Below are 16283 nucleotides of genomic sequence, written 5' to 3' on the forward strand. Positions count from 1 at the left end.
CTCTATTGTAGATCTAGGCTAAGCCCGGATTTACAATAGTGTAGTAGGCCTTATGCCATAAGGAATTAACCAATTATATTCGAATATTCTTCTCATATTCGATTATAATTGGTCAATTTCTTATGGCATAAGGCTTACACCTATTGTAGATCCGGCCTAAGGCCAGATCTACAACAGCGTAGTAAGCTCTAAGCCTTAAAAAATTAACCAATTATATTTGTTTATTCTTCTCACATTCAATTATAATTGGTCAATTTTTTATGGCATAAGGCTTAGGCTACAGTCCACTTGACGCTACAAATGTTTCAAAGCATTATTTGATTGGTCAATTCGTAAAAATCTTTGTTTCGATTGGTCAATTAAACGCTTCGAAGCATTTGTAGCGTCAAGTGGATCGCAGCCTTACTACACCTATTGTAGATCCGGGCTAATTGGTCAGTTTCTTATGGCATAAGACTTTCTACATCTATTGTAGATTCAGCCTAAAGCGAGGTCTACAATACGTGGAGTAAGGGTGCGTTCCCACCGAGCGCATCATGCGTCACATCTCCCTTCGCGTCCAATCAAAACGTTTCATTTTATTATGTGTAACGTCTCAGTAGTAGAATTCTGGGGCTCTATTCTTGAATTTATTCGCAAGAGAAACGTATTCGCAAATTCTGTTCTTACAGAAAAGTTAGAAATTTATTGGCTATCGTATGGCTATTAACCAATAAACTTACAACTTTCTGTTAGAGCGAGTATTTGCGTATACGTTTCTCTTGCGAATGACTTCAAGAATCGGGCCCCTGTAACTCGTTATCTCGTCGTTATGTGTTATAACGACAGTTGCGCAGATATTTTATATGGTAAAAAAGCTGCGCAACTGTCGTTATAACACATAACGACGAAATAACGAGTCACAGAATTCCACTACAGACGTAACATATGATAAAATATAATGGATGTTTTGATTGGACGCGACGCATGACGCGCTCGGTGGGAACGCATTCTAAACATGGAGTAAGGCCAGGGGCTCTATTCTTGAATTCATTCGCAAGAGAAACGTATTCGCAAATTCTGATCTTACAGAAAAGTTGGAAATTTATTGGCTATCGTATGGCTATTAACCAATAAACTTACAACTTTCTGTTAGAGCGAGTATTTGCGTATACGTTTCTCTTGCGAATGACTTCAAGAATCGAGCCCCAGATCTACAATAGATGTAGTAAGCCTTAAGCTATTAGGAATTAACCAATTATATTCAATTATTCTTCTCATATTCGACTATAATTGGTCAATTTCTTATGGCATAAGACTTACTCGTAGAGCTTGTATTAATGGAGGGGCCATTGCCATATGCCGGAGTCCGCGCGGGAAGAATCGACAGAGACATGAATATATTCTCATATATTCTGTCTCTTTTCGTGTTGGCATCCCCACCACTCCGTTTTCTAGAAGGAAAGAAGCGCCACACATACGAGCAGTACGACAGGTACGAGCGGGCCTTGGGCTGTTACAATTAGTATAAAAAATTTTTACATACGAAAGTAATACTGTGCATTCATTGATTGGCATGCATCTTTTAGATTCTAAATTATGTACCAATAATAAATGCACAGTGTTATCTTTGTAAGCAATTTTTTTTCGTACGAGAGTTCGAGAATCGGGCTTCAGATTGTATAGTTACGAACCTGTTCCCACACGAAAAAAGACAGAATATATCCACCTCTCTGTCGATTCTCCCCGCGCGTCGCGATGCACCAAAGCCCCTCCATTAATACAAGCTCTATGGACGGGATTTATAGACCGATCTTAAGCTCAAGCATTGTCTTAAGTCTAGCTTCGAGCCGACTTGAGACTTACTTAACCAATGAAATAACAGCATTGACGTCTCAAGATCGTGCTTAAGCTGGAACTTGAATAAGATTCGACTATGAATTCCGGCCTATGACTGGTATTCATAGTTGAATCTTATTTAAAGATCGTCTCAAGCAATGTCTTAAGATGCTAATACGACTCTGTGATTGGCTGATGGCATCTTAAGACAGTACTTAAGATGATCTTAAATATAAGATCCGACTATGAATACCGGCCTACGATTCCGCAGCTCTATTCCGCACCATGTGATTTCAGCCTTATGGTATATCCACACAAACTTGCATAAGCGCATAAGCATATGCATAAGGAATTCGATTAATCTATTTTCTTATGTTTTCTTATGCTTGTGACCAATCAATTTTTTTATGTATATGCTTATGCAAGTTTGTGTGGATATACCATTACGCTTACGCTGTTACGCTCAGCCAATCAAAGCAGTTTGTTTCCTATCGATGACATTGCTAATTGGCTGTATTTCTTACGCATACTTTATCGTTTTAGGCTACATTCCAAAACATCCTTTCCGAGGAAAATTTTACTCGATGTAATATAGGATACGTTACGTGTATTATATATTTCGAGTAAAATTTTCCTCGGAAAGGACGTTTTGGAATATAACCCTAGAATAAAGACGTAGGTCCAATGGAGATAACGTAACCATAACCATAAACGTAAGAAGTTGAAAGACTGGTAATTTATTAAAGAGTCTACAATGCCGATGAAGCTATCCGTAAAAGTTGATTAATTCGAACTTTTTTGGTTACAGTAACAGAAAGAGGTTAGATCCTTGGAGAGACGGAAATCCATTGGGCTATTAAGCTATTAAGAGGTTAGATTTATCTTACAATGGACCGCACAGAACACCGTTTAATAGAATTAGTAGAAAAATGTACACATCTGTACGATAAAAAAGTCCTGATTATAAGGACTATGAAGACTAGAACCAGGAGACCGAACTAAGCCTAATTTCGCCTCCAAAAGTGAGGCGAAAATCTGTCAGAAATGTAGTACCAAATGGTGGCGCTGGCGACAGTAATTTACCGGAAACAATATAGAGTATAACGACAAGCATTTAACAATAAATGCAAATTTATAATAAAAATCTTAGCAATTTTACATTTAGAGTACTCATCTCAGTTTTTTTATACCAATACAACAACTGCATACAGCCTAGCACCACTAGCACGGCTGATTACGATAAACATAGACTAGACGATTGTATCTAGAATTGAAATATATTCCGGTTTATCCCGGTGTACCAGCATCGTTAGCGCCACCATTTGGTACTACATTTCTAACAGATTTTCGCCTCACTCAAAACCACAGAGATCGGTCTGCTGGTTCTAGTCTTCATCCCAGCTAACCATTTGCTGCCAAATTGTCAGCAAACTGCTAAAAATTTCTTGCGGAATTAGGCTGCCAAAACCATGGCCTACTGTGTCCTTGAGTACGCCCCAATTGCAAGCAAAAATTGTTATCAAATCCTGATATCAAATTGAGTGCAACACCAGAGCAGATCTGTCACTAGCAATACAATGATTCACGCAGCAAATTGAGAACAAATGTTGCAACGTAAACTCACAGCAGATTTGCGCCAAATATGCAACAAATCTGTATTCATAAATGATGACAGATTGGCGACAGATTTGTCGAATCTTTTCATTTCTTTTTTCATCACAGTTATAATTTTATTTGAGAATCGATATAAGCAATCTCCTGGGAAGATTTATTAATTCAGGAGTAGGAACAGATTAAATAATTTACCCAACCCTCTCCTTAGCATCTAATATTTCCTATAGAGAGGCCTTAATTGACCTATTTTCTTCCTTTATATCGCAGGTATATCTATTCTGCAATTAATTTCATTAAATTTCTTTGTAGTTAAATCTCACTCCAAAAAAATGAAAATACTAGCAGTTCTGTATCATAAAAGTATAATGTGGCGGTCTTCCGTCACATCGGACTCCTCCGCAGGTGCAGCGAAGGAAGATAATTTTTGCTTACCTTAGTCGCGCTGCGAGTGGTCTTTATGTAGCGAGTCGACTGCATTTTACTCCCGAGAAAGTGAGCCGCCTATCGACGGTGCCGCACTTTTTATTGTCAATTTGACATTTCGACAGATCTGCTGCATTTCTGGTATCAATCTGTCGCGTACTTTGACACACAAATGTTGTTGCATTTCTACAGGCAATTTGCTGACATTGTTTGCACTTTGGTGTTTGTCGTCAATCTGTTATCAATACTTTCAATAAATCTGCTCGCAGTTTACTATTATTTTATGTATTCTGATGACAGACGTTACTAAATATTTGTTGAATATCTGCTAATAGTGTTTGCAATGACAAGATATGTTTCTCATTTGTCGCCTTTTTGGCAACAGAATCTGTTGCCAACATTTGTCACAGCAGAAATGGTTATAGGGGATAATAAGGACAAAGTAAAAACGCAAAATTCATGGCACAGTATTGCAAAATTATTGAATGCAACAGGTATGTATGTGTTATTACTGTTATTTATTTATTTAATTTATATAATGTACTATAATTAATTGTACACTTATTATACAGCTGCTGACTGTGAACATCGTTGGACCCAACTATGAGAACGTTTCACTCGTGAGAGACGAACGTTAAAAGCTGGGCTTCCATCTGGTTCAGAATCCTCGCAACAATTAACTGCTAGTGAGCTGTATAAAGCTCTACAATTTTTAGAACCTTACATTCAAAATAGAAGGTATGTTATTTTATTAATTTATGTATCTTTACAAAATTTATTATATTATGCACATTTTTTATATACTATGTCAATGCAGTTTGCTGAAAATACATATCTCTGTAGTTAAAATACCTAACAGAAAAACATACAAATATGAATAGAACCTTTTATGTGCATTTCTTAATTAAAGATAGTCAATAATACCATTTATAGAACATGATATACTGAACAATTTATACCCTATATGCAATAGAATAAATAACGCATATAAAAAAAGTATTTTTTAATTATTTCAGAACACGTGGAAATATATTTAAAAGAAGCTTATCTGACAGCTTGTTTGAAGACGTTACTACGTGGAAAACTCTAGAGGATGATCTAGAGATGTATTTGAATATTTGAAAAGTATCGAGAACAAAAGCAAAAAATGTGAAATGCCAATAAAAAATAATCTTAAAGAATCGGTAACTGATTTAACAAAAATAAAAATGGAATCGTCGAATGAAAATAATTCCAATTTGCTAAATGTTGATAAGCTTTTACTTTTACTAAAACAGACGTAAATAAAAAAGAAAAAATTGTTGTAAATCCCAATGAGAATACTTTGCAAATTGTTTCTGAAGCAGTACAGAGTGTGAAAAATCTATGTGGATCTACTGACAAAAGCGATGATATTTCCTATAACTTTTGCATGACTATGTACAGTCAACTAAGAAACATGTTAAAGAAAAAACAAAAAATTGCTTGTGCCAAAATTAATAATATGCTAAATTTGGAGTCTGACTCGGAGTAAATAGTATTTTACTTTTATTTTGTTTATTATTTTGTTTTTTATTATATACAAAGAATTTTTTTTGTTTTTTGTTTTTTTTTACCATGAGCACTGTAATAAATTTTAAACATACAAATTTTAAACATTGTGCTATTTAGTTTGTAGTTTATCCAATACCTAAAATGATTACTTATAAGTAACTGTAACATATATATTATGTACGTCAAGTATAAATTAGCATTTAGTAAGCGATATATAATTATAAAAATGTAATTGAGATTATCCAAACACTCGAGTAATTTCTGATGAATACTCAAAGTATTCCAAATAATAAATCGCTAAGTATTCATTGCAATGAACTCTTAAGAAATACTTCAATGTGAACTCATTGTGACTAAATCCTCAAGAATTCTTTATGTATTCATTTTTCTACTTCGCCAAGTATTCTTTAAAATGACTTCTCTATGAATACTCTAAATATTCCAAATAATAAATCGTGAGGTATTCATTACAATAAACTCTTAAGGAATACTTCAATGTGAACTCATTGTGGCTAATTCCTCAAGTATTCTTTATGTATTCATTTTTCTACTTCGCCAAGTATTCTTTAAAATGATTTCTTTAGAAATTTCTGTTCATCTCTGTTATCTGGATATATATATATATATATATATATATATATATATATATATAAACAATTTTAGATACGTTGAAAATTGCTTTTAAATTAACAATATTAAAACTTTCAAATTATCTCTAACGTAATTTTGTGCAACTCACACATACACAAATTTCTTTTTTTAATTTAATATCTTGTAACTTATGTAAAATATTACAAGTGCAATAGTAATTAAAATTTATAATACAATTAATAAAAATACTAATGTATTTCTTTCTGAATGTGTAATACTTGATATTAAAATTATTTTAAAAATTTTAAACAAAAAATTGAACATTCTGCAAAATAATGTCAATGTTTCGTAGCTATAATTAAAAATGTATTGAAACATTGGTCGAACCCAATATTTCCTTTTGGAAATCTTTTTCTTTTTTTTATGTAATAACAGCGCAATAATTATTAGTAAATTAGTAGCCGCAAGTATTTTTTTAATACGTTGAATATCCATAGTAACTACTTAAGTTTTTATACTTAGAGAAACACAAAGGTTAGGATGAATTAATAATACGGATAACGATTCGTTACGTTAAGATTACGGACTCTCATTGTAAACAATAGGTGATTTTGAATAGGATACGGTTATGGTTACGGTTTAAAGTTACGGATCTCTATTGGACCCGCGCCTTAAAACTGTTGTAAACATAGAGCTTGTATTAATGGAGGGGCCTTGGTACATCGCGCCGCGCGCGGGGAAAATTGACAAAGAGGTGGATATATTCCGTCATTTTTCGTGTGGAAACAGGTTCTTAACTATACAATCTGAGGCCCGATTCTCGAACTCGTATGAAAAAAAAATTGCTTACAAAGATAACACTGTGCATTCATTAAATGATACATAATTTAGAATCTAAAAGATGCATGCCAATCAATGAATGCACAGTATTACTTTCATATGTAAAAATTTTTTGTACTAATTGTAACAGCCCAAGGCCCAAATAGGTAGGCTCGTACCTGTCGTATGTGTGCTTCTTTCTTTCTAGAAAACGGAGTGGGGGATATCCAACACGAAAAGAGACAGAATATATGAGAATATATTCATGTCTCTGTCGATTCTCCCCGCGCGGACTCCGGCATATAGCAATGGCCCCTCCATTAATACAAGCTCTATGGTTGTAAATAAAGACCTTGTTGTAAGCATCTTACGGCATAATCGTTACTTCTACTCTTATGCCTTACTCCAGATTCGCGTACACTTGACCGGAAGTGAACGTTTTTTTAAATAATTGCTATATGTAATCGTTTGTATTAAGAGTTTTGAAATGCAATTAAAAAGGTTTGTGAGTCATTCGTTTATTTGTAATTAATTAATTATTTTTTTACCCGACACTTAGCCGGAATATATTAATTGAACAAAGTTATTATATGGAATTGTTTGAAATTTGTACGTAGAGTTATGAAGTTTGATTGAAAAGGTTTGTGAGTGATCCAAACACATTTTATTTAATTCGTGAAAGTTAGCCGAAATTTACTGACAATATGTAACGGCATGAGCATGTGCAGCGGTCACATTTGCATGCTCTGTAGGCACAATTATGCAAAAAGTGCGCGAAATTCAAATGTGTATGTATTTAATGAGAATCTCGAGCATCTCGTTTTGCGTGGAAAGTCGCAAACCTATGTGGTGCAGAGAATGTTTCGCATGCACACACGCACGCAGACACATACGCACGCACGAACGCGCACGCACACACACACACACACGCGGGGGGGGGGGGTGCAAGGGGGGCCTTCGGACCCCCTCCCGCACCCACCCCGTCCAAGTTGTTAACTTATGTGGACTTTACTTTGCTTGCAAGGTACATGGGCAATCCATGCATGTACATTGCAAGCCGAGTAAAGTCTCTCTTTCTCTCTCTCTCTCTCCTTCTCACTTTCCCTCTCAAGTACTACGTACACAAATACAATAAATATTATCACTTTTAACAACATTTCTAGTTTGTACTATTCTATTTCCATTTCGTGTAATTTAAATAAAATTTTAACAATGATTATTTCTTTATATTTTTATTATTAAACACGCTCGAAAAACAAAATTAGCGAAAATTATCACTAGAACTGCGATAAATAATCAGCACGATACTTTCTGTCTGAATGTCATATCGTGTTTAATGTTAAAAGTGTTAAAGAAATTGTTAAAATTTTATTTAAATTACACAAAATGGAAATAGAATAGTACAAACTGGAAATGTTGTTAAAAGTAATAATATTTATTGTATTTGTGTACGTAGTACTTAAAAGGGAAAGTAAGAGGGGGGAGAGGGAAAGAGAGAGAGAGAGAGGGAGGGAGAGAGAGAGGGGGGGGGGGGAGAGAGAGAGAGAGAGAGAGAGAGAGAGAGAGAGAGAGAGAGAGAGAGAGAGAGAGAGAGAGAGAGAGAAAGGTGTCTACTAAAATGTGTGAAATACTTATCCATAATGTTACACTCTTTGTAATAACACATAGAAAAATGCCCCCCTGTTGATGTGACGATTTCACAATAGTGTTGCGCTTCTTGCGTCGCGCTCTCGCACTTACCAGTTCTACAAACTCTGTACACAATTGCGGACTCCCGTGCGCACGAAATAGAATAGCACGCTTTCTTAAAAGAACGGAATTTATTCAAAGCACTCCGATACACGAGCTTGACAGCTCGAGAACCGACATAAACAACAATACGACAACGCTCTTTCCCATAGCAACGAGCTGACTCGCGTCCGGGCGACGCGTGCAGTACGCGTGCAACTATGAAGACTAGAACCAGGAGACCGATCTCTATGGTTTTGAGTGAGGCGAAAATCTGTCAGAAATGTAGTACCAAATGGTGACGCTGACGATGCTGGTACACCGGAATAAACCGGAATATATTCCAACTCTAAATATAATTGTTTAGTCTAAGTTTATCGTAGTTAGCCGTGCTAGTGGTGCTAGGCTGTACGCAGTTGTATGTTTAATATAAGAAAACTGAGATAAGTACTTTAAATGTAAAATTGCTAAGATTTTTATTATAAATTTGCATTTATTGTCAAATGCTTGTCGTTATACTCTAAATCCGAACAAAATTACCTTTTTTAAAAAAAGGTAAAAAAAGGCGCCAAGTGTGTGTATGTGCGCCCCTAAGAAAAAACCTATTATATTAGGTAAATTGTCTTATTGTCTTCTCTACGCAAATAATGATATAAAATAAATGCGCCAATTATAAGAATATTTATACAAAATTTATTTATTAAAATTTTTTATTAAAATATTTAATAATAAACGAGCTTGATAATCAAATAATTGAATGATTAAAATCAACTAACGGGATTATAGTGAAGCAAAAACTTGGCGTGCCCGGGTCGTTAAATCGCAATAAACCATTAATGTTAAACAATAAAAATATGGAAATTATTTGTACAAATAAAATAATGAAAAAATGATAACCCATCAAAAATTTTACAAAGAAAATATGTCAAGTACATAAACGCATTCGAAAATGGGACAAGATCAATACAATCAGACAAGTATATTTAAAAAAAGACTTAGAAAAATCTTATACAATATATTAAAAAATTATTTAAATTATTTGTACAAATAAAATAATAAAAATGATAACCCATCAAAAACATAAACACATTTAAAAATCGGATGAGATTAATTAGCCAAATATATTTGGTAAAAAGACTTAAAAAAGTTTTATAAAATCTATCTAAAAGTTATTTAACAAATGGAAATGTTATCAATAATAACTGATAATCAAGCAAAAACTGATAGATAGTAAAACAAAACCCAAGCCACATTAATCGCATTCTTGTATATATACTTATTGATATCAATAACATAGTCTTGGAAATATTGAAAAAATGCGACCCGGGCACGCCAAGTTTTTGCTTCACTATAATCCCGTTAGTTGATTTTAATCATTCAATTATTTGATTATCAAGCCCGTTTATTATTAAATATTTTAATAAAAAATTTTAATAAATAAATTTTGTATAAATATTCTTATAATTGGCGCATTTATTTTATATCATTATTTGCGTAGAGAAGACAATAAGACAATTTACCTAATAGGTTTTTTCTTAGGGGCGCACATACACACACTTGGCGCCTTTTTTTTACCTTTTTTTAAAAAAGGTAATTTTGTTCGGATTACTCTTTACTTTAGTTCAAATAAAATAATATTTTTATGCAACACACATTCTTTTGTAATTATGGTATTAATAGTTTTTTTCTTAGGAACGTACACAAGCATTTAGTACCTTTTTTAACTTTCTTTTTAAAAGGTAATTTTGTTAGGTATGTACATAGTATATATAAAAATAAATACATATATGTATATAAACACATTATTACACTGGAAAAAAAGTAATATATTCAATAAGATATGTTATTGCGGGCTGCCAATTACAGATATACTTAATACAATAATATATGCTATTGCAGTATCAACATTGTACTTGCATTAATAGCAAATATTATTATATTATTGTTGTTACCTGATATTCTTCCTTATTTCTTCTCTCTCTCTCTCTCTCTCTCTCTCTTTCTCTCTTTTTCTCGATATTTCTAGGCAAATTCATCTTGAAAATATTCATCGTTTTCATTATCAAATGATAAAAACTATATTTTATAATATTCAGGGAAAAACATACATATATACATATGTATATAAATATTATTACACAATGTTATTCTTTTCTCTCTCTCTCTCTCTCTCTCTTCCTTTCTCTCAATTTGACAATAACACTCTTTTTAACATACATTAATTATAATTTATTTATATGTATATATATGTGACTTACTTTATTTTATTCTTCTTACTTTTCCCTCTCAATTTTTCTTAACTATTAAAATTTTTCTTCTTTCTCTCTCTCTCTCTCCTTACCGATTCTTTCTTTCTTTTATCTATTCTTCTTCTATTCTACTTTACCTTCAAATACAGTGTTTCTTTCTCTCTTTCTTTTTTAATATATAACTAAAAATAAAACATGGCACAAAGTATATTGACTTATCTCAAAATAATTATTTCCATTAAAAAAATGAAAATTTTATATAATATACTTATCTAATTGTACAACAAATAGTACGTTGTACTATAATCTCCTACCGCAATGCGTACAGAAATAAATAAAAACTTGCTCGTCATTAACCTCGCACATCATTAATCCCGAACTGTCACATTATCGCCGTGAAACTCGCCGCGGACTCGTCTGCTAACGTCAAAGTATATTGGACTACGAACGCGCACTTCTCATCGGATCTACGAGACTTTTCTTATAAGAAATTATTAACCGTACGATTTACAGATATATTACTTAATATTTATTCTTTACTCTCACAAAACGATCATATCACGAATGACAGCAATTAATCAACATATAAATATGCAGTATATATTTTATAAGAAACTGTCACAAGTAAATCTTAGATTAGAAGAGCCCTCTTGTGTTGAATTCGTGTACTCGACAAAGACCGACGACGTATCTTAAATGAAAAATTTACATTTAGGACTTTGCGTCGCTATATCTCTGCTCGTAGAGCACGCAGAAGAAAAATGAAAACATTTTATTTTATAAATCAAACCCAAGCTTTCGATTGAACCTAGTTAGAACTCGATCGGTTAAATCGTTATTGAGATCTGATAATCTCAGGTGCTCGCAAGTCGCGTACTCGCGTAAATGTACGGTGGTCTCGCGCTGCGCGTTCACTTGGCGCGAGACACTACCGTGTCTCTTGATATTGTTTCCGGTAAATCACTGTCGCCAGCGCCACCATTTGGTACTACATTTCTGACAATTCTGACAGATTTTCGCCTCACTTTTGGAGGCGAAATCAGGCTTAGTTCGGTTTCCTGGTTCTAGTCTTCATACGTGTAACAATAGATTAAGCACGATGCGTCTTCTGCGATAATTATGCTTAAAGATTAACGTTCAACATCACGTATTGTCAATACAACTCTAAGTTTTCTTTCATGACGATAGAAAACTTAGAGTTTCTTCTATCTTTAATTGCATTATTAATTACGATAGATTTTCAGTAATTTATTTAAAATAAAAACACGAAAATCTAATTGATTTCTATTTTATAATCCATCACTTCTCTAAATCAAAAAGAACAAATTTAAAGAAATGATATCATTTTCTATCGTTCTCGCATTTTCTGTTAGAAAAGGTTGTTCCATTATTGCATCATTTTGATTAAATATGAAGAAATATTTATGAATATATCGTGTAAGAGAAAAGAGATAACGATGAGAGAACTCGATGTGGCAAATATTATAATAGACGGATAAAAAAAAACTATCAATTTGAGAATCAATCGTAAATTTATGATAATGATTTTACGAATTTTTATCAATGTTTTCATCAAGGATTTAACAGTACAATACAATTCGATAAGAAACAAAGTTAGAATTGTATGATACTGTAAATAAGATACTTAAGAAAAAGAAAGAATATATCGTCAATGTACCGAAAACTTTCATTAATTTACTATATTCACAATTATTAGAAATTAGATTATTTAAAGATTCCATAAGTTTCTGTCGCTTTCTCTCTTTCGACTTTCTCAGTCACAGAAGTTTATTACGGTTTTAATTTGTCCCTATCTTTACTAAATAATTTTGTCAAGTAATTGCGAATGTGCGTAACGACGCGAGTCTAAGCGCGGTGGGATGCGAGAGCGGCCATTGATGCGAGTCTAGACGCGGTGCGATGGGACGTGAGGGCGGCGAAGCACAGGCAGCGGCGCCGCTTTTCCTTCTTCCCCCCGACGCCGGCATCCAATATTTGACACAGTGGGCCGCGCTACGGCTCGAGCAGCTCGGCTTTTCCTTCGGCGCGCTCTCATTCGCACAATTTGAAAAATTAATACCTCGATTATTTGTAGACCTAACCCAAGACAATATTGGACCTTTATGTTCATTTCGATCCCTTCTACTTTTTAAGGAGAATTGACCTATGTGCTTTGGAACACCCTGCAGATTCACTGTTCGTTTACACTTGATTTATGTTCCATAATTAATAACGCTTGGCCGTTCCGAACGTAGCCATTTCGGACGTGGCCGTTTCGAACGTGGGCAAATTGAACTCCGTGCAATATTTCACGTGGCCATTCCGAACGTGGCCATTTCAAACGTGATCAAATTTACGCGTGGTCATTTCGAACAGGGTTGCCACCAGTCCCGATTTTTCAATCTTTGTCCCGCGTCCCGGCACAATAGCGGCCGGGACGCTAAAAGTTCCGAGTTTCAGAAAATGATAAAATTCGTAAGCAAAGTGCAATATGTAAAGAGAGCTTTAGAGGCTTCAAAGCCTTGTTTTATCATCTGGAATAAATAGCCTCTGATATCAGGTATAACTGATATTATTAACTTAAATTGTTTAACTGATAGAATTAATGTTGTTAATTTTGTTTTATTTAATTTTATTTTAAAGCCTTTATTTTAATGTTTAAATCATTTCTATGATTGTGTAATAACATGAAAATAAACTGATAAAAAAGAAAAAAAATGTATCATGTAAATAAACTTGTAAATATTTATCCCCCCCCCCCCCGCTAATTGAAAAGTCCCGATTTTTATTAAAAGAAAAGCAACTCTGATTTCGAACGTGGGCAAATTATATCCACTCGTGTCCATGTATGCGTGAGCGGTCATCTTGAGTATCCACTTTTATATCCGTCGGCATCGCTGAAACCAAATGCTGTCTCCTCTGATTCTTTACTTTGTCTTTGGTCCGGAGCCCGGCCCGGAAAAGTAACGTGGCTACTTCAGACATAGAGAAATAAACAGGAGAGAGTCTAACAAGGCAAGGGGTATTGACAGCGAACGGAAGGGATGAATAGACGCGAGACCCCAGTCAAATCCAAAAGTAATTATAAGGATATATATTGGATATTGTTAGAGATACTATAACAGAGATTTGCCAATGTGCCGTCTTGGGGTAAAACCGGATATGACGTTTTCGATGGCGGTTTATTTTGATTGTAAATGCAAGAATACAAAATATATATATTTTTATTTGTAGTTATTGATATTTAATAATCGTGAACAAAATAAATATTAAAACACAATATATTTAAAAAAAAGGTTTAGACATATTTTATTAATTTTCCCATGTAAGGTTAAGTAATATAAATTGATTATTAAGAAATTATATATTATTATACATAAATACAAAATAAATATTAAAACACAATATATTAAAAAAAAAGGTTTAGACATATTTTATTAATTTTCCCATGTAAAGTTAAGTAATATAAATTGATTATTAAGAAATTATATATTATTATATATAAATACATATTATGTTTATATACACATTATGTATTATAAATATAATTTAAGCATTGTATTTAAACTCGTAGAAAAATATGTGCAACCTCAGGTTTCTCTATGATTTTATATTCTATTTGGTAGACACGTAGACACTCTGTTTTCTTTTGACAGGTGACAGGTTAGGTCGGCTAGGCTTTCTCTGTCAGTTATATCTATCTTTCTCTCTCATACTTCCGGTTATACTCCAAGCGACGGGAACCAATCAGAAATCGTTAACGCATTGGCGAATCTCTGTTATAGTATCTCTAGATATTGTGTTTGACGTCATAGGGTATCAGGAGGAAGCGTCCCAGATGCGTACGATATAAAAGACAGGGATTCACTCTATCAAGATAGAAGAGCCAATCAAGTTTTTTACCTCGTCTCTCGCAATTTGCAATACCCCTCTCGCCCTAAAACTCCCTCCTGTTACTTTATTCCTCCATGACTTCAAGAGTGTAGTTTAATCTTCTAGAGTTAATAATCAGATTGTTCTTTGTCGCTACCACCAACATAAAGCATGGACTGTGCAATGTAAATCGAAACTAATTCCAACTATGAAAGGACAGCACGAATTATCAGTCAATTGTCTTTTTCTAGTCATGAAAAAACCGAAGACAAAGCTAATTAACGGCCATTGCTTTTTTTTCTAAATCTAGTTTAGCATACAAATAATATAGAAATAACGGTAGTGTCCAAGATGCGCACAGTAATAAACGGACACAGCAGGCTGAGTGAAACAGACACAGTAACAAACGGACACAGACCAAACGGACATAGTAACAAATGGACACAGTGCGAAACGGACACAGACCAAATGCGCACCGACCAAACGGACACAGTAACAAATGCGCACAGACCAAATACACATGGACCAAATGCACACGGACTAAATGCACACGGACCAAATGCGCACGGACCAAATGCGCACAGACCAAATGCGCACAAACTTACCACATGAGTTGCAACTTCTCAGGGCACCCCTACCGATGGGATGGGTGCGGGAGGGGGGGGGCAAAGCCCCCCTTGCACCCCCGTGTGTGTGTGTACAAAGCATTCTCTGCACCACATGGATTTGCGACTGTGTCCCTTTTGCACTGTGCGCATTTGATCCGTGCGCATTTGGTCCGTATGCATTTGGTCCGTGCGCATTTGTTACTGTGTCCGTTTGGTCTGTGCGCATTTGATCTGTGTCTGTTTCGCAATGTGTCCGTTTCACTCAGCCTGCTGTGTCCGTTTATTACTGTGCACATCTGGGACTCACTCGAAATAACGCAATCCATGCTCTAATAGCCTTTTTCGGGAGCGATTAATGACGTCATAAGGTCAATCACAGCCATTCTTCTGAACAAAAGGTCAGTTCTAGAGGAAAAGAACCTGAGACAAGTTAAGGTGCCTTTTTACGCTGACGCTTATTTTCAGCGTCAAAAGACATCACGTGACTAAAAATAAAGATACCCATTCGTCATTTTTAGTCACGTGATGTATTTTGATGCTGAAAATGAGCGTCAAGCATCAGCGTAAAAAGGCACCTTTAACCCAGGGCAGCAATCATGTAACTTTTTCCTTAGGACGTGAAAAGTTTCATGTAACTATCTTTTTCTATTAGTGTTAAATAGAAAGAGATAGTAACTTGAAACTTTTCACTTTTCACATTTCCGCCCTAGGGGAAAAATTACATGATCGATACCCTGGACCGGTCGAAAACGCCATATATCGATGATTGCTATAGAGCACTAAAAAAGTAGGTATTCTCACGTCCGCCATTTTTCTTCAAACTAGCAAGTAACTAGCATGTTTTACATATACATATAATACATCGCAATAACCTTTACAGTCTCAAGATCATAAATATCATGTCTTCGTTTCATTGTCGCATAAAGTTTGGTGCTTCCAAAGATTATTGACGTATATATATACAAAACATACCTAATTTTTCATGCTAGTTAGAAGAAAAATGGCGGACGTGAGAATACTCACTTTT

The sequence above is a fragment of the Monomorium pharaonis genome, chromosome 8 (assembly GCF_013373865.1).
Source record: "Monomorium pharaonis isolate MP-MQ-018 chromosome 8, ASM1337386v2, whole genome shotgun sequence".
NCBI lineage: Eukaryota > Metazoa > Arthropoda > Insecta > Hymenoptera > Formicidae > Monomorium > Monomorium pharaonis.